Below are 15916 nucleotides of genomic sequence, written 5' to 3' on the forward strand. Positions count from 1 at the left end.
TCAAATCAGTTTCCACAGTGACTCAAACACCAAAGTCGGTCTTGCTTAACATTCCAGTTAATAGTGTTTACACTTATGATAAAATCTTTCAACAACATACAACAGCTTTTGTGGTTAACGAAAACAAGACTTGTATTAAACAAGTGGAAACTAGTCATAGGTTTATAACACTGCAAGAAGCTAATCTTTGCACCCAAACAGGATTCTCAACACTTAAATCAATTTAACAGATCATCCTAACGTCTGGATTACGGTTTTCTACAACCAAAGACGAGGAGACATGAATTTGCCCTTTGGCAGGAGAATCCTTTTGACAAGCAGTAATTTTAGAAAGTTAATTTGTCTGTACTACTGTCAGACACAGTTCCATGCTGGGAGCTGAGTGAGGTGTGGCACAGATGAAGCAAAGTGAATGCAGTTGGTAGCCAGCACAAGGAATCACAAGATCAGGCTCCTAGTTTATTTGTTAAAAAATTATACTGCTTAATATAATAAAAATATCCAAATCAGCAGCGATATTGTATACAATCTCCTGTTATCTGCTCAATTCCTTGCACTGTTAATGAAGTCCATTTATGTCTTAACATCTTGCCTGACAGTTTTATGTGTTTCAAGATCTTCTCCTGTAAGACTGCTTGCTGCTGTTCAGATGTCAAGGTTGCTGTTCACCTGTCGAAAATTCTTCTGTTACAATCTGGTTTACTAAAGATGCCTCTGTTCTGGGCCTAGTTGCTGTCTAGGTTAAGACATGTCCTGCTTGCAGAACCAAATAATACTTCATTGATTTGGATTTGCCCAGTGTGTTTTTTCAGGGGGTACTCAAGGGTACACAATAACAGCACCTCTTTTTGTTGTTAAAAAGTGGGGGGAAAGCACCGTACTTGCTTCAAATCACCTTTCTGCTTCTGATGCTCACTCTGTGCATCTTGGTTCAAACTCCTTGGTAGGGATGGGACCTTATCTAATTTGCACTTCCTAAAACAATACATGAATTAAAGCAAAGCTATCCTTTGAAATTTGCACTTCTTGTTATTTTCCAATTGAGTTCTCAACCACAACATGTGTACCAAACCATATTTGTTAGCAGAAGATGTGAATAAAAATGCAAATATTAATGAAAATAACATACAATTATTTTATTAGGAGAAATTGCTTGCAAACATGTGTATATTAGGCAAAATTACATATACACTTTGTATATTAGGATAAATTTGCATTAAAATGCAGGTAAACATTTTTTTAAAAATCACAAATCGATGCAGAAATGTGGTGAACTGAAATTAAAGAAACACAGAGAAACTGAAATTGACAGAGTCATCTATCTTTAGTTCTCAGTATGTCTGATTTGGCTGGAATAAACTGTTGAAAGAACAGAACTCAGATCTCAAGTATCCATCTTGTCTGGTCCTATAACTATATTTCTCTACCTACCCTTTTTCCTCCTCCTCCTCCTCCTCCTTGTGTTGTTGTCGATTGTGCGGTTTATTTGATGCTATACATTTCTTGGTAGCAAGGATCAGTCTAACTTTTCCAATGTATCTCTGTTAAGATGTCATGTTCACTGATGGCTTAGTATAAAATGGTAACACTAATAGTGACCAAAATAATGGAGGAGAGTTGGAGCCTACATAACTGCATGATAGCACTAGAGATTGGCTTTATTATATATAGGTCAGTAAGGATATGACTCATGTAAAGTACACCTGGTCTGCATCATCTACACTGAAAACATCTGGGGAATCTGTCTAGGTTGACCATACTGCTTTGAATAGGAGCAGATTGATTTAGTTATCCAATTACAAAAAGGGAGGGATGTTAACAACCAACTGAATCAAACATCAGAACTGGTGCTATGGGTGGAGCTTGTTGTGTCCCTATTTCCTTTCCTCTACCATTCCAATTCACTCCCCTTCAAGGATAAATTTTCAACACACCAAGCCAGATGACACCACTGGCTAATGTCCTAAATAATAACAAGCTGGGTGTGGGAATCATAATACAGCTCATACAGCAAATGTTCTGTCCAATCATTAAAAAACAACAAGGAATTGTACATATTACATTGTGGCCTATTGCTGAGAAATAAGAAAATAAGAAAACAAATAAGAAAAACAAATAAGGAAACAAGTGCTCGCTTCGGCAGCACATATGAAATTGGAACGATACTTATTTGGCCCCTGCACAAATAAGAAAATAATTCAGTTGCTGGGCTTGCCTGATTTGCACTACAAAGTGGCTGGTTTGCACTACAAAGCCCTGCTACATACATGTATACAATGCATATATACATACCATTATCTGTCAGTAGCTTTGTTTAATTATCACATTCGAAACCCCCAAACCATGGTTTACAGGGTCAAAAACTGTGATGAAAGCTTGCATACAACCTGTTCCCCTTTTTCCCTCTAATCTTGTGTGCTGATTGATTCCTCCCACTCCTAGTTTAACCATAAGACCATAGAGTTGGTAGGGATCTCCTAGGCCATCTAGTCTTGAATATGGTTAAAAGGTGTCCTCATCAGGCTAAACCTACCCAGGTCTACAACTTTTTCTCAGAGGACTTGGTTGCAAGGCCCCACATTATCCTTGCCACCCACATTCCAGTTTGTTCATCGGAAACGTCATAATTTAGGACTGGACACAGTAATCCAAGTGACATCTCAATTGGGCAAAATGTGGACAGGGCTAGCTAGGACTGCCTCCAAATCATAACTTCAACCCATGGATTTAACTAATATTTTGAAGGCAACTATAGGTTGAAGTCATCAGGGAGCGGTGGATAAATTGCATGCAAGTGAGGAGGACAGAATGCTCAAATCCATAGCCTGGTTCCAATCCTCCAAACTATGGCTTGAAGCATCAGATTCATTATGTCCAAACCAGGCCTGTGGCTATACACCATTTGCCATAATGAAGCTCTATGGAAAAATACCTTCTTTCTCGACATAGCCTATTAATTCAATCTGACTCTCTTTTAAACATCTGCTGATATGTTATGTACTTTCCTAGCTTTGTTTATATAAAATACATTCTGTATATTGGATGGCAAGAGAGCAAGAAAGAAAACTGATACATTATGCTTCCAGGGAATAGTTCATCAAATCTGTAGGCTTTACAAAGATGCACGATCTACCGCCAATGTGCCATATGCAGCCTTCAAGGCATATCTGTGTGGCCAAAGAAACCTTGTTAGATTCCCATTTTGATTTAAAAGGAAGGAAGAATCCTACTAAGGTGGGGGCTTATTTATTTCATTCTCGATTTTGTGCAGTATGGAAAATTATGACAATTGCATCAGCTGACAAGAGAACATCAAATCATATTTTCTTCACTATATTCAGACTTGATTCACAAGTGACACCAAATCTTCCTAGTGGTCAACCAACCACCACACAAGCAGAGTTTATGCCATTGCTTTCATGTAAGAAAAACGAATTGATTTCCAAACCCATTTAATTATTTCATAGTTTCAGTATTTGGTACTAGTTGCAAACCATGGGTCACATTGTCCTCAGATGGCTGAAGAAAATCAATAGGTCCTGTTTGCTGCATTCATATAGTTTACCTAATTGTTATGCAAATAGTATGCAAATTAGGAAAGTCATCTTGTTTGTGACACCTTTCCTTTGTGTTCCACAACTTCAAACTAATCGCCTGTAAAAAATGTTCTAGCATAATTTGCACCTACTCACCACCTAGCAGGCTTAAAGATTAGTAAACCAAATGATGATATATATGAACATAATAAAGAAATGGCTTTTTTTCAGCAAGAGAAATCTGTGACTGTTTCACAGACACTATGGAAATAGATAAATTTTATTTTGTGTCAACCCTACTTATCTAATCCAGCTGTCATAAATTCCTTTGGCACCTCTAATGTTTTTACAGTGAGCTAAAGCACACAGTTTTAAGTTCTAAGTAAATGATTTAATAGTTTGCAACCCTCTCCTCCCCCTACCAAATTCTTTCTTCATTCCACAGCAGCTTGAAGAGAAGCTGGACAGCCAGATAGACTTTTTGGATTTGTTCCTGATCTGGATTAGTACTTAACTCTCATGTATGATTAATGGCCACACTTCGCCTCCATGCATATTTCAGACAGATAATCTGGATAATATACATCAGCTACCATTAAATTATGACTTTGGTGACAAGCCCAAAGCATGAAGACTCACTAACATTTTTGAAAGTCATTGGCCATGCTGCATTAACACTGCCTTTGAGAGCTAACCATGAGCAAGGGCCATGGGGTGTGTGGAAGAGCAGAAGGAGTGAATAAAATCCCTCTTTTTACCAGTATCACCTGGAAGGAAATGTGGCAGTAGGATTTCTCCTGGCAACCAGTTACCTTTTGCAAACTAGTAAAGACAAAAATTATATAATGCAAACATAATCCCTCTCTCATGCACACATGTACAAACCTCGGTAACAAGCTTTTATGCAACACTATTTGGGAATATATCCATTTAGGACAGTTCTAAATTCAGCTTAGAACAAAACATTATGTTGATTGTTATTAGGAAAACAGTCCTGAACAAACCAGCTCCTGAATGCAGCAAACCTGGAATTGAGTGTTTGCAAACTTTCTTTGGAAGTCGAACATCCAACACGGCTTCTGTTTGAGTGCAGGAAGCTCCTGCAGCCAATTAGAAGCCGTGCCTTGGTTTTCAAACAGTTCCAGGAGTCGAACGGACTCCCGGAATGGATTAGATTCGACAACCAAGGTACCACTGTATAGCACATATAGATACGGGCAGACATCAAAGCCCAGCATTTGACTCCCTTTCAGGCAGAACTACAATATTGCAAAGCCAAACTTAAAAGTGGTTGGCATTTAAAACATCTTAGGCCCTGCCAACGAACATCTTCAGTTGAGAAACAGAGACAGCTTAGTTTAAGTGTTTAGAATGTGAGACTAGGGAGACCCAGGTTCAAACCATCATTCATCCCTGGGCCAGTTACTCTCAGCTGAACATACCTCATAGGGTTATTTTGTGAGATTAAAAAAGGTGGTGGAGAAAGGAGCACCGAGCATGCCACCCTGAACCTTTCGAGGAAGGGTATGATATAAATGAACAAAAGAAAGAAGCAATGAAAAGAGAACAATAATAATAATAATAATAATAATAAATTTTATTTATATCCCGCCCTCCCCAGCCGAAGCCGGGCTCAGGGCGGCTAACAACACTAAAATAGTGCAACATTATAAAAACATCAAAGAATTAATTAAAATCAAAATTGATGGCAACCATAAACTAAAGTATTGTAAAGATTGCCAAAGGAGGGAGTCAGGCTGCGCCCTGACCAAAGGCCTGGTGGAACAGCTCTGTCTTGCAGGCCCTGCGGAAAGATGTCAAGTCCTGGAGGGCCCTTGTCTCTTGTGACAGAGCGTTCCACCAGGATGGAGCCGCAGCCAAAAAAGCCCTGGCTCTAGTTGAGGCCAGCCTAACCTCTCTGGGGCCTGGGACCTTCAAGATGTTTTTATTTGAAGACCGTAAGTTCCTCTGTGGGGCATACCAGGAGAGGCGGTCCCGTAGGTACGAGGGTCCTAGGCCGTATAGGGCTTTGAAGGTTAAAACCAGCACCTTAAACCTGATCCTGTACTCCACCGGGAGCCAGTGCAGCTGGTATAGCACCGGATGAATGTGATCCCGCAGCGAAGACCCCGTAAGGAGTCTCGCTGCGGCATTCTGCACCCGCTGGAGTTTCTGGGTCAGTCTCAGGGGCAGCCCAACGTAGAGCGAGTTACAATAATCCAGTCTGGAGGTGACCATCGCGTGGATCACAGTGGCTAGGTCAGGGCGAGAGAGGTAAGGAGCCAACTGCTTAGCTTGGCGGAGATGAAAAAATGCCGCCTTTGTTATAGCTGCAATCTGCGCCTCCATGGAGAGGGAGGTATCGAAGATTACACCCAAACTCTTAACGGACGGTGCTGGCACTAATTGCACCCCCGCAAGAGATGGGAGTTGCCCCCTCAATCCCATATCGTCCCGTCCCAGCCAGAGGACCTCTGTCTTCGAAGGATTTAACTTCAACCGGCTCCCACGTAACCATCCAGCCACAGCTTCCAAGCATCTGGTCAGTGTGTCTGGGGCCGAGTCAGGATGGCCATCCATCAACAGATAGAGTTGGGTGTCATCAGCATACTGATGGCAGCCCAGCCCAAAACTCCGGACAAGCTGGGCGAGGGGGCGCATAAAGATGTTAAAAAGCATCGGGGAGAGTATCGCACCCTGGGGCACTCCACACACCAAGGAGTGGCGGGATGACAGTTCCCCCCCAAGCCTGGGAAATCCTGGCTAATCTGAACTTCAGAAGAATATTCTTTCCATGCCTTCAAAAGATGAATGACTAACTAATCCTAGTGTCGCATTTAATGATATGGTAGGCAGGGATGCCAAGAGCATGAATCTAACGAAATACTCTGTTCCTCCTGCATTTTACCATTTCAGCAGCATATTTGCCTTTTGCGCACCTTATAGTCAAATGATTAATGAAATACTGTTCAATGAGTATGCATTGTTCTAAGCTCTTCCATTTCCCTCATGAAAACATTATGTACCAGAGGAAAAATTAAACACAGAATTTTAATTAAATTTAAATATAATCAGCATGATAATATTGTTGCATGCCACCCAATCTCCAAGCGATGAGAGATTTCAGGTGTTCCAGGTGCTTACCTAGGGTTCGTGTCTTTATTATGTAAGGTAGCATTTCTCAAACTTGGGTCTCCAGCTGTTTCTGTTTAACTACAACTCCCATCATCCTTAGCTAGGACCAGTGGTCAGGGATGTTGGGAACTATAGTTCAACAACAGCTGGGGACCCAAGTTTAAGAAACTGATATATGGTTCAGTTACAACCTGAGCCTATGATGGAGGGGTCAGCATCAACACCCACCCATTTGCCATCTCACATAGATTTCTTTTCCTTTGTTCTTTTTAATGGTTCATCACCCGTGAGGCTAGCCTGGCTATTCCAAGATTCAGAAGCCTTGATTAAATTTTAATACTTGCTTGATCCAGAAATTAATGGGATCTGGTATACAGACCCCAAACTCATAACAATGTAAGTTTTTTCTTATTTTTTAAAATATGTATAATTATTACCTCAAGCCTATTCAATTACAGTGGTACCTCGGGTTAAGAACTTAATTCATTCTGGAGGTCCGTTCTTAACCTGAAACTGTTCTTAACCTGAGGTACCACTTTAGCTAATGGGGCCTCCCACTGCCACTGCTGCGTGATTTCTGTTCTCATCCTGAAGCAAAGTTCTTAACCCGAAGTACTATTTCTGGGTTAGCGGAGTCTGTAACCTGAAGCGTCTGTAACCTGAAGTGTCTGTAACCTGAAGTGTCTGTAACCTGAAGGACCACTGTATAGACTCCAATGCATCATTTTAAAAAAGCAACAGAATACCCATCTAGCCTTTATCTGAGAGTTGTACATAATGTCGACAGTTGACAACTCCTTGAACCAGAGTTAAATAGTCCCCATAAGTAAGAATTGCAGCTTCCATTCCATCCATTCCATGCACGAAGTACTACCAAACTGTAACATTCTTTCCCCCGTATTGTCCGCTCTGACATTACTACAGCACCTGTTCCCTTCCCACACACTGCCTACAGTTTCATAAAAAAGAATAACTATGGCAAGCTCAACACAGGCATGATAATGTCACCATAAGCAAAAAGCACAAATGCAATATTGCAAAATTCCATTCCCATCTGTATCTGAATGAGCATGTGTATCCAAACTGCTGAAAAAATGTACTAGGAGACAGCAAATAATTTCTGGTGCCATTATGTTTGCAGCTAAACCAAGAACCAGTTTGCTAGAAATTCAATGGGGCTTAAGTGGATATAGGACTGCACCCTCAGGATCGAAAGCAAGGCCAAGAGAACTGCAAATGTAACTTCACTGCCTACTTCTAGTAATTTAGGAATATTTCAATATAAGCTTAAGAACCAAGGTACTTATTCAATCCAAAGTACTTATTCAATCAGATACAATGACATTTTTTATGCCATCATTTATTAATGTTTACAAATGAGGATTAAAAAAACAACCCACTGGTGAATTTGATAATAGCAGATGGTTAAATTTGTTTGGTCAATATTTAACATGCTCAGGAGCGATTTGAAATAAAGTACGAAGACAACACAAAAAACTAAACATTATTGGCCTGAATTTCTTTCTTACAACCTATTTGTCACCTGCCAGCAGGTTAGTCTGATGATAAATATACTGTACTGAAGCCAGTTGATTCAGAGTTTAATACAAAGCTACAATCCTGGGGATCTGCTGAAATATAGATGGGGGGGGGGATGTTATGGATGGTGGTGGTTGGGAACTGAAAACTTGGCTTTAGACCATGGGTAGGCAAACTAACGCCCAGGGGACGGATCCGGCCCAATTGCCTTCTAAATCCAGCCCGTGGACGGTCTGGGAATCAGCATGTTTTTACTTGAGTAGAATGTGTGCTTTTATTTAAAATGCATCTCTGGGTTATTTGTGGGGCATAGTAATTCATACATCCCCCCCCCAAAAAAAATATAGTCCGGCCCCCCACAAGGTCTGAGGGACAGTGGACCGGCCCCCTGCTGAAAAAGTTTGCTGACCCCTACTTTAGACACTAACAATGATGTCCAGAAGCAATGAACTCTAGGAGGTGAAAGGAGTAGAGATGTGTTTCCAGTGATGTTGAGTGAAAGAGAAAGGACAGCGATCTTCAATCTACCTGCCCTCCAGTGGTCTCAATGGAGGGAAATTAAAGCTCTCTTCCTGTGCCCTTGCTGGAAATTCCAGCTAAACTGTCTTCAGTTCCCAAAAGTAAGAGATGATCCTGGATATTTCCAGCAAGCAGTGAGTGAGAGATAACATTATTTAGTTATTAAGTTTATTTATTAAATTTCTATACCGCCCATCATCCAAGGATCACAGGGTAGTTTACATTTGTGTATTGCATACAAAATACACAAAAATACAGACACTTTAATTAGCCAAAGGCCAGGGAAAAGAGAAATATTTTTGCTTGGCATCTAAAGATACAGTATGTAACAAAGGCAACATATCTCCCATTCCCTGGGAGGAAAATTCCACAAGCGAGAAGCCACCATAGAAAAGGCCTGCAGTCATACTTCAGACCTGTCATGGAGAAGGCACACAAATAAGGGCCTCAGATGTTTTTTGTAGGGGTGAAGGTATGTAAACAAGCTGAATGCTATGCGTATATGTGAATAAAAATGATGTGAATATGACAATAAAATATTAAATGAGCAAAACTTCACAGTCTTGGTTAATTAGAATAATGGAACATACTTTTTAAATGTTGGTTTCTACTTTAGATTCACTTGCTAAAATTAATTCAGGAAAAATATTCAAATTCACAATTCACATTGCATTATACAGCAGGATACACCTTGTCATAAATCAAAGGCATACAGTACAAGACTAATGTTACAAAGCACAAAGATACCAATGTTGGATATGCAGACATGAGAACAATATTATGTGCCATAACTTAAAACCTCATACTATATTTAATGTCTAGTTATGCATCAGCGGAAGCAAAAGCTTGGAGCAGCAATTGAACCCTAGAAATTATAGCCTGAGCAAGCCAGAAAGAGGCAGTAGGGGGTGTTGCCTTTTCTAAACTTGTTGACTGAACAAAGCAAGGAACAAGTGATTATGGTTTAAAACGCAGAGAATGTTCTCATGGTTTCTGAGTATAAGATTTGGTTACCCTTCTAACCACCTCGGATGCAAAGAGAAAAAACTCCACAAAAAATTTAAGTCACAGGTGGGTGGAGCAATACTATAGTCTAATCGCACCATTGTGGGGAAGTGTGCAACACTGTTTTCACTTCAGCTAATGAGTCCAGTCAGTGGAAGCCCTGCGCAAGAACTAGAAGTCTCCCTGTGATAATGCAGAGCAAACGAGGGGAGGCTTCTAAGCATGTTCAGTTGAACATGCCTGGAATCTCCCTTCAGGCTTTTGTGCTGATCACATGATAGTCATGAGTTGAGGAGATGAGGCATGTGGGGATATTAAGGATGTGGCTGGCATTGCCCTACAGTTTATGCCCTCAAGCATTTAGCTGAACATTTGAATAAAGATCAATGTGGCTAGTGGTCTAATGTCACCTAAAGCATGGAATTAGCAGGTGGTCTTGGGAAAGTCACATTTTCTCAGCCTCAGCTCCGTATTTTTTTAAAAAAGTACCAACTGAGGGGTGATTTCAAGGGCAAACAAGATGAAGATTGTAAACTTCTTTGCACTTTAAAAAAAAAGCTGTATAAAATGAATAATCACCATAGTGCTTATCCATCAAGATTCACTTTTATGGAGAAGACAGTAAACTTAGATCAATCTTTGTAGAGACAGTTTACTACATACAGCTGTGGCCAACAAATGTGCCTAGACAAGAAGGTCAAAACATAATGAGCTCCGAACTAACTTTTGGATATTTAAGTGTAAGAGCATGTAATGTTAGTAACATAACGAAGTGTTAAAGAACAAGTAGTATCATTTGGCAGCAAAATGATTTGAGAAGCTGAAGTTTATGCAGAATTAGTATACAGAATTAAATAAAACATGTCTCTGTTAAAAGTGTGCTATCTAGAAAATTATGCTGATAAAGTGATTCTCATAAAATTGAAAGTGTGTGAATTAAAGACTATATTACTGGAACAGAAGTTAAAATAAACGTCATGAAAGTTCATGGGCACAAGTTTAAAACTAGACCTATGCAGAAGGTCTAGCTCTATTAAATATGTGTATATGCATATGTAAATTTGCAAAAGGTGTAATTAATGTTGCTTATCCAATTTAATGAAAGCACACACAAAAAGAAAGCATCCAAAAGTTTAGAAAAAGAAAGTGAAAGGTGTCTCAAAAATAAGCTAGTGTTTTATTGCAGTTATGCCAAATACAGTTCAGCATGATTGCCTTTATCTGTAAGAAATAAACAACACAACCACACACATAAAAAAACCAATTTAGCAACTTAATATGAAGTCAAAGCACTGACTGATTCTACACTGTAGGAAAAGGTGAATCCAGACAAGGTGCTGAAATCTTTATTCTTCCTTAGTCCAGCACAGCATGTTATTAAGTGTGAATATCTGTGCAAGGAGTAGTTGCTGTCATTTTCCTGCTTATTGGGAGGCTGTCTTATACTGTACTGAGTCAGACCACTGGTCCTTCTATCACAGTATTGTCAACACGGACTGGCAGTGGCTCTCCAGGGTTTCAATCAGGGTTCTCTCCTAGCCCTACTTGGAGATGCCAGGGATAGAGACCCTCTGTATGGAAAGCAGATGCTCTACCACTGAGCTATGATCGCTCCCCATTATTATCTCAAATAGAAGCTTTGCTCCTATAGTTATTTGTTTCATTCACTATATACTATGAGCTAGTGTCATTATTACTCAATATACTTGATGACTCATAGTTGACCACGCACGTTCCTTCTATTGTACAGTGGTACCTTGGGTTACATACGCTTCAGGTTACATACACTTCAGGTTACAGACTCCGCTAACCCAGAAATATTACCTCGGGTTAAGAACTTTGCTTCAGGATGAGAACAGAAATTGTGCAGCGGCGGCGCCAGCAGGAGGCCCCATTAGCTAAAGTGGTGCTTCAGGTTAAGAACAGTTTCAGGTTAAGAACAGACCTCCGGAACAAATTAAGTACTTAACCCGAGGTACTACTGTATTTGAGGTGATACAAAACCTCTGTTGGGTCTCTTTTACACAAGGAAGTTGTCAGCTGACATTCTAGACTAGACATTGCTAACCTTCAGAGTTAGCAATGAAGACAATATCCTTTCACACACACCTTGACAGAATAGGAGTGTAATAAAACCAACAAGCCATAAGCAAACAACAAATCTCATGCTGCAGTTCTAACAGGCGCCAGTCCTGTCAAAAACAGGATTTCTTTACAGAAGAATTACAGATAGCATTTCCCTTAAAAAACAAGTGCTTCCCAAGAAGTGGAAATTAAAAGGCTACAGTAAAGAGCCTCAGGAAGTCACTTCCTCTGCCTGCGTTGGTGAACAGCTCTCAGCAATTACTATGCATGGCTTCTGCCACATGTCATTAAGATATGCCTGTTATTGTTATTATAAAAAGATGGAGGTGGAATTCAGCACATGATTATAATTAAAAACAACTGCTGCCTTGAGTGCACGTGGTGAAAGATAAACTTTAAAATAATAAACTCAAATACATGCCATTTGTTAACTAAGCTTGACCTAATACTAAGCCTTGAAAGAACCAAGACCATACACAGGGGGCCTGATACGTGAGTCTTTGTTTCATAGTCTAGCTAATTCCAGAATGCGGTAATTGTGTTCACCTTCATAGCCACCTTTTCAGAATCTGGACTTAAAAGGCAGTCTACATCCAAAGATCATTTCCTGGGCCCCATTTCCTTCCTACCATCTAGATCTAGGGTAAAATCACCTTGGATTGATAAAGGAAAAAGGTAATGTTTTCTGAAAGTTCTCTCCCAGCTTAAAATGTTAATACACATGGATAACATAATCTCCAACATTTCTCCAAGGAAAATAGGGACGCCCTGTGTATGACCCCTCCCCAGGAATTATAGTTTGATTATACTTACCTTGCACACACCCTACAGTACTACTACTACATCTGAAGAGTGTCTTGGAAATTTGGCCACCAACATTCAAACATACAGAAGCTTGAGAAGAGGTTTTTTTTAATATATAGAAGGGGGGCAGCTAACACATAAAATGTTTTCAAGAAATACAAATTGACCAAACTAGATTTGAATGACCAAACCAACTCAAAGTCTGCTTGGTTGGGGCTGTCTGGTCACATTTTTCACATCAAGAGAGAGTTTTAACAGAAATTAAGGGGTTAACATTAAAGAAGTTCTACAAAGCAGCTCATTTCATACAACTAACCTATACATGTGCAGAACCTCAGAGGATATGGAGCAGAAGAATAACTGTTGATGAAAGTGTTTGATTTGTAATACAACCAAACATTAAAGACCAGCAAATTTCTTTAGTAAAACAGGGAGTTACTGATTTCAGATTCTGTTTTGCAAACAAAGTTTTATGTAATTTATGTTAATTCTTTATAGCAAAGCTAAACAACCAAAAAGCAGCATGTTATGCAGACTGACTGCTTTAAAACTAGAACATAAAATGAATGTTGTTGGTAGTATAATTTTGTGCTCAGATTGTATTACATGCTTGAAATTACAAAAACAGAAGGCTCAAGCCATCATCTTGGATTCTGAACATAGACTGTCTATTTTGTTGCTCCTTCAGCTATCATTATTTCAACCACTGAAATTAAAACAAGGCACTACAAGCCTGAAGGAGTATTTTTGGAGGTCTTACGCTTTCCATCTGTAAGAAGTTGTATATACATATACTTATTTTAAAATAAAAAAGTGCATCTGATTATCAATTAGAGAAATCTGCATACACTATATTGTATAAGTAAACTTTAAAGTCTAGTTACGAAAATAACATGTTTCTCCCATCAAAGTTCAAAAGCACTCACACAAAATGACCTAGAATGACAATTACCTATCTGATGTTCCTTCTCCCCCCCCCCCCCACCTCAGTTCTGCAGAGCTGTGTGATTGGTTTTTCATGTTCTACTTACATCTTAACTAACAATGGAACATAGTTTATTGATTAGACTCGCCATAGTGAGCTTTAAAAAAAGAAAAAGAAGGAAAGAAACCATGGAAACAAATGTCTATTCATGCAAGATAGAGAAGGATCAAGGTGCCTTGGCTCCTCAGTACAAAACACAAGCAAGATGATGGTTATCAATCTAATCCCCAGCATACCTTTTTGAAACACCCCATTATACATACATCTGGCTTTAATGATGCAGTAACCACTTCTAAGAGTAAAAAGCCAGGGCTACTATTCAAAAGCAACACTCTTGTGACGATTAAGCTGTCTGTTACCTGCCTCCTCTTTGCAAAAGGCAAATTGACAACGTGACTTCCTCTCGGTTTCTAGGCTGGGAATTTTTACCAGGTGCATTCTTTCCATACCAATCAATCAAGTGAAGACATTAAAGCTGCAAACCAGTTTCTAAAGTACACTGAGTGCAGCTATTCTGCATTTCCACTACTGGCTGAGTCTGAGCCAGGATCTCGTGAGCTCTGAATGTGTTTGATACACTGGCCTTTTCTCTTTAAGAGAAGTAATTTCTACAGAAAGTTACTAATTTTTTTGTTATTTTCATTTTAATCAATCATTAGGGATATACCACTCCTTGGCCTTGTCTTTAGCTTTGTGGTGCCTTAAACACTGCTGTTGAAATTGCATACAGGAAAGTCACTTTAGGGCGATTTACCATCTGACTTGTGTGCATTCCACAAGCCTACTGAAGCCTGGAAAATTGGGGTAATTTGGACTGGTGCTTGTCCAGCATCATGAAAGAGAACAATTGAGCGAAGTCAGGAATTCAAATTTAATATGACTTAAATGTAAGGATCAATCTTATTTGTCTGCTTATCTGTTCCTTAATGGAAGGTTAAAGGGAAAACAACTAGCCAAATATTTTTAAAGTGCAATGCTTCTATTATCTCAAAATCTATCAATGGCAGCAAGAAATAAATGTTCACAAGGCTTTTAAAAAGCCATTTCCCAGCAAAAAAAAGAGAGAGAAAGATACCCCATTACAATTTTTTTGGTATGTTAATATATGCACAACAAAAACTTAAATTAACAGCCTATCCCGCTTTATGGGACATTAATCTTACCTCAACAGTTGACCAGATTTCAACATTTAAAATTCAGGCTTGCAGGGTTGTTGTTTTTCTATACACACATTAAAGAGTAAGAATTCCACTCACCAAAAAATTGTACATACCTATACCCAAATCGAGTCAGATTTCCCCAATTCCACTTCAGTATCATCACTCCCAATCCACTCCCTTCCTAGGGTTATTTTCCTAATTTATTTTTTTTTATGTCTGCAAAACTCAGGATTTTTGCTAAGCATGTTGATAACTTCCTCTTGTGCATAGGTGTCCTTTTGGCTACATAAGCAATGACATTCATAGCCTGAGTATTGGAAATGGAGGGGGAAAGCAGAATTCTACAACAAACGGTTTCACTGTATGTGTTACCTGTGCCAATGGATGAAGCCATGGGTGGCAGCGGCGGCAGCAGTGTGTGTGTGGGGGGTTGTTCTTTGCTGACTGAGCAGTCAACATATATTCTAAATGAATAAAATAAATTCTAACTAGTTGATATTTTTTCATAACACAGTATACACATCTCAGAACAAAACAACCCCAGCCTCTTTTCTTGCTCTCACCTTGGAACTATAATACTTGCTTTCTGGAACTTGAAACTTGATCTCTCTTTTCCCACTTTCCATAATATGCTGTTTTCTGAAGCTCAATAAGAAAATTGAAACAATTCAGAACTCTGATTTTGCAGCTTTTTCTTGACTCTTTGATTCACTTTCCCCCCAGTTGATGCACATTATACTCTAGAAAGCAGCTTTTTAAAGATCTTTGATATATTATTATAAATAATTTTACCTTTTCTTTGAAATATTGCCTCAGCAGAGCTGCGAATGCTTTGGAAGAATCTGTACAGTACTAGTATTCCCCTTTAAATTATTGTTGCACGCTCCAGCATATAATATACTGTACATGCTCAAGCTTTCCATAGAGATTCCTTTGACTTCATCCACTTTGCCTCAATCTAAGTGCTGAACTAGTGCTGTCTGGCTTGTTGTTAAACATAACTCAAGTCATACATGGGGTTAATTATTTACAGTCAAATAGGGTGGCGCTGTGGGTTAAACCACAGAGCCTAGGGCTTGCCGATCAGAAGGTCGGCGGTTCGAACCCTGCGACAGGGTGAGCTCCCGTTGCTCGGTCCCAGCTCCTGC

General features: G+C 39.5%; 1 protein-coding gene and 1 long non-coding RNA gene across 3 annotated transcripts in view; one reads left to right on the plus strand and one right to left on the minus strand.

Annotated features, from left to right (window-relative positions):
* The window catches only part of LOC308471375, a 13912-nt gene extending 12496 nt beyond the window's left edge, over nt 1-1416 (plus strand). The window contains exon 3 of the long non-coding RNA XR_013982931.1: nt 231-1416. This is a non-coding gene — a long non-coding RNA (uncharacterized lncRNA). The remainder of the gene's footprint in view (nt 1-230) is intronic.
* SLIT3 (slit guidance ligand 3) overlaps nt 1-15916 on the minus strand; it is a 415965-nt gene that overhangs the window by 332160 nt on the left and 67889 nt on the right. The gene's annotated exons all lie outside the window — the stretch shown is intronic.

Source organism: Podarcis pityusensis (genome assembly GCF_964106645.2).
Source record: "Podarcis pityusensis genome assembly, chromosome: 2".
In the NCBI taxonomy this organism is placed as follows: Eukaryota; Metazoa; Chordata; class Lepidosauria; order Squamata; family Lacertidae; genus Podarcis; species Podarcis pityusensis.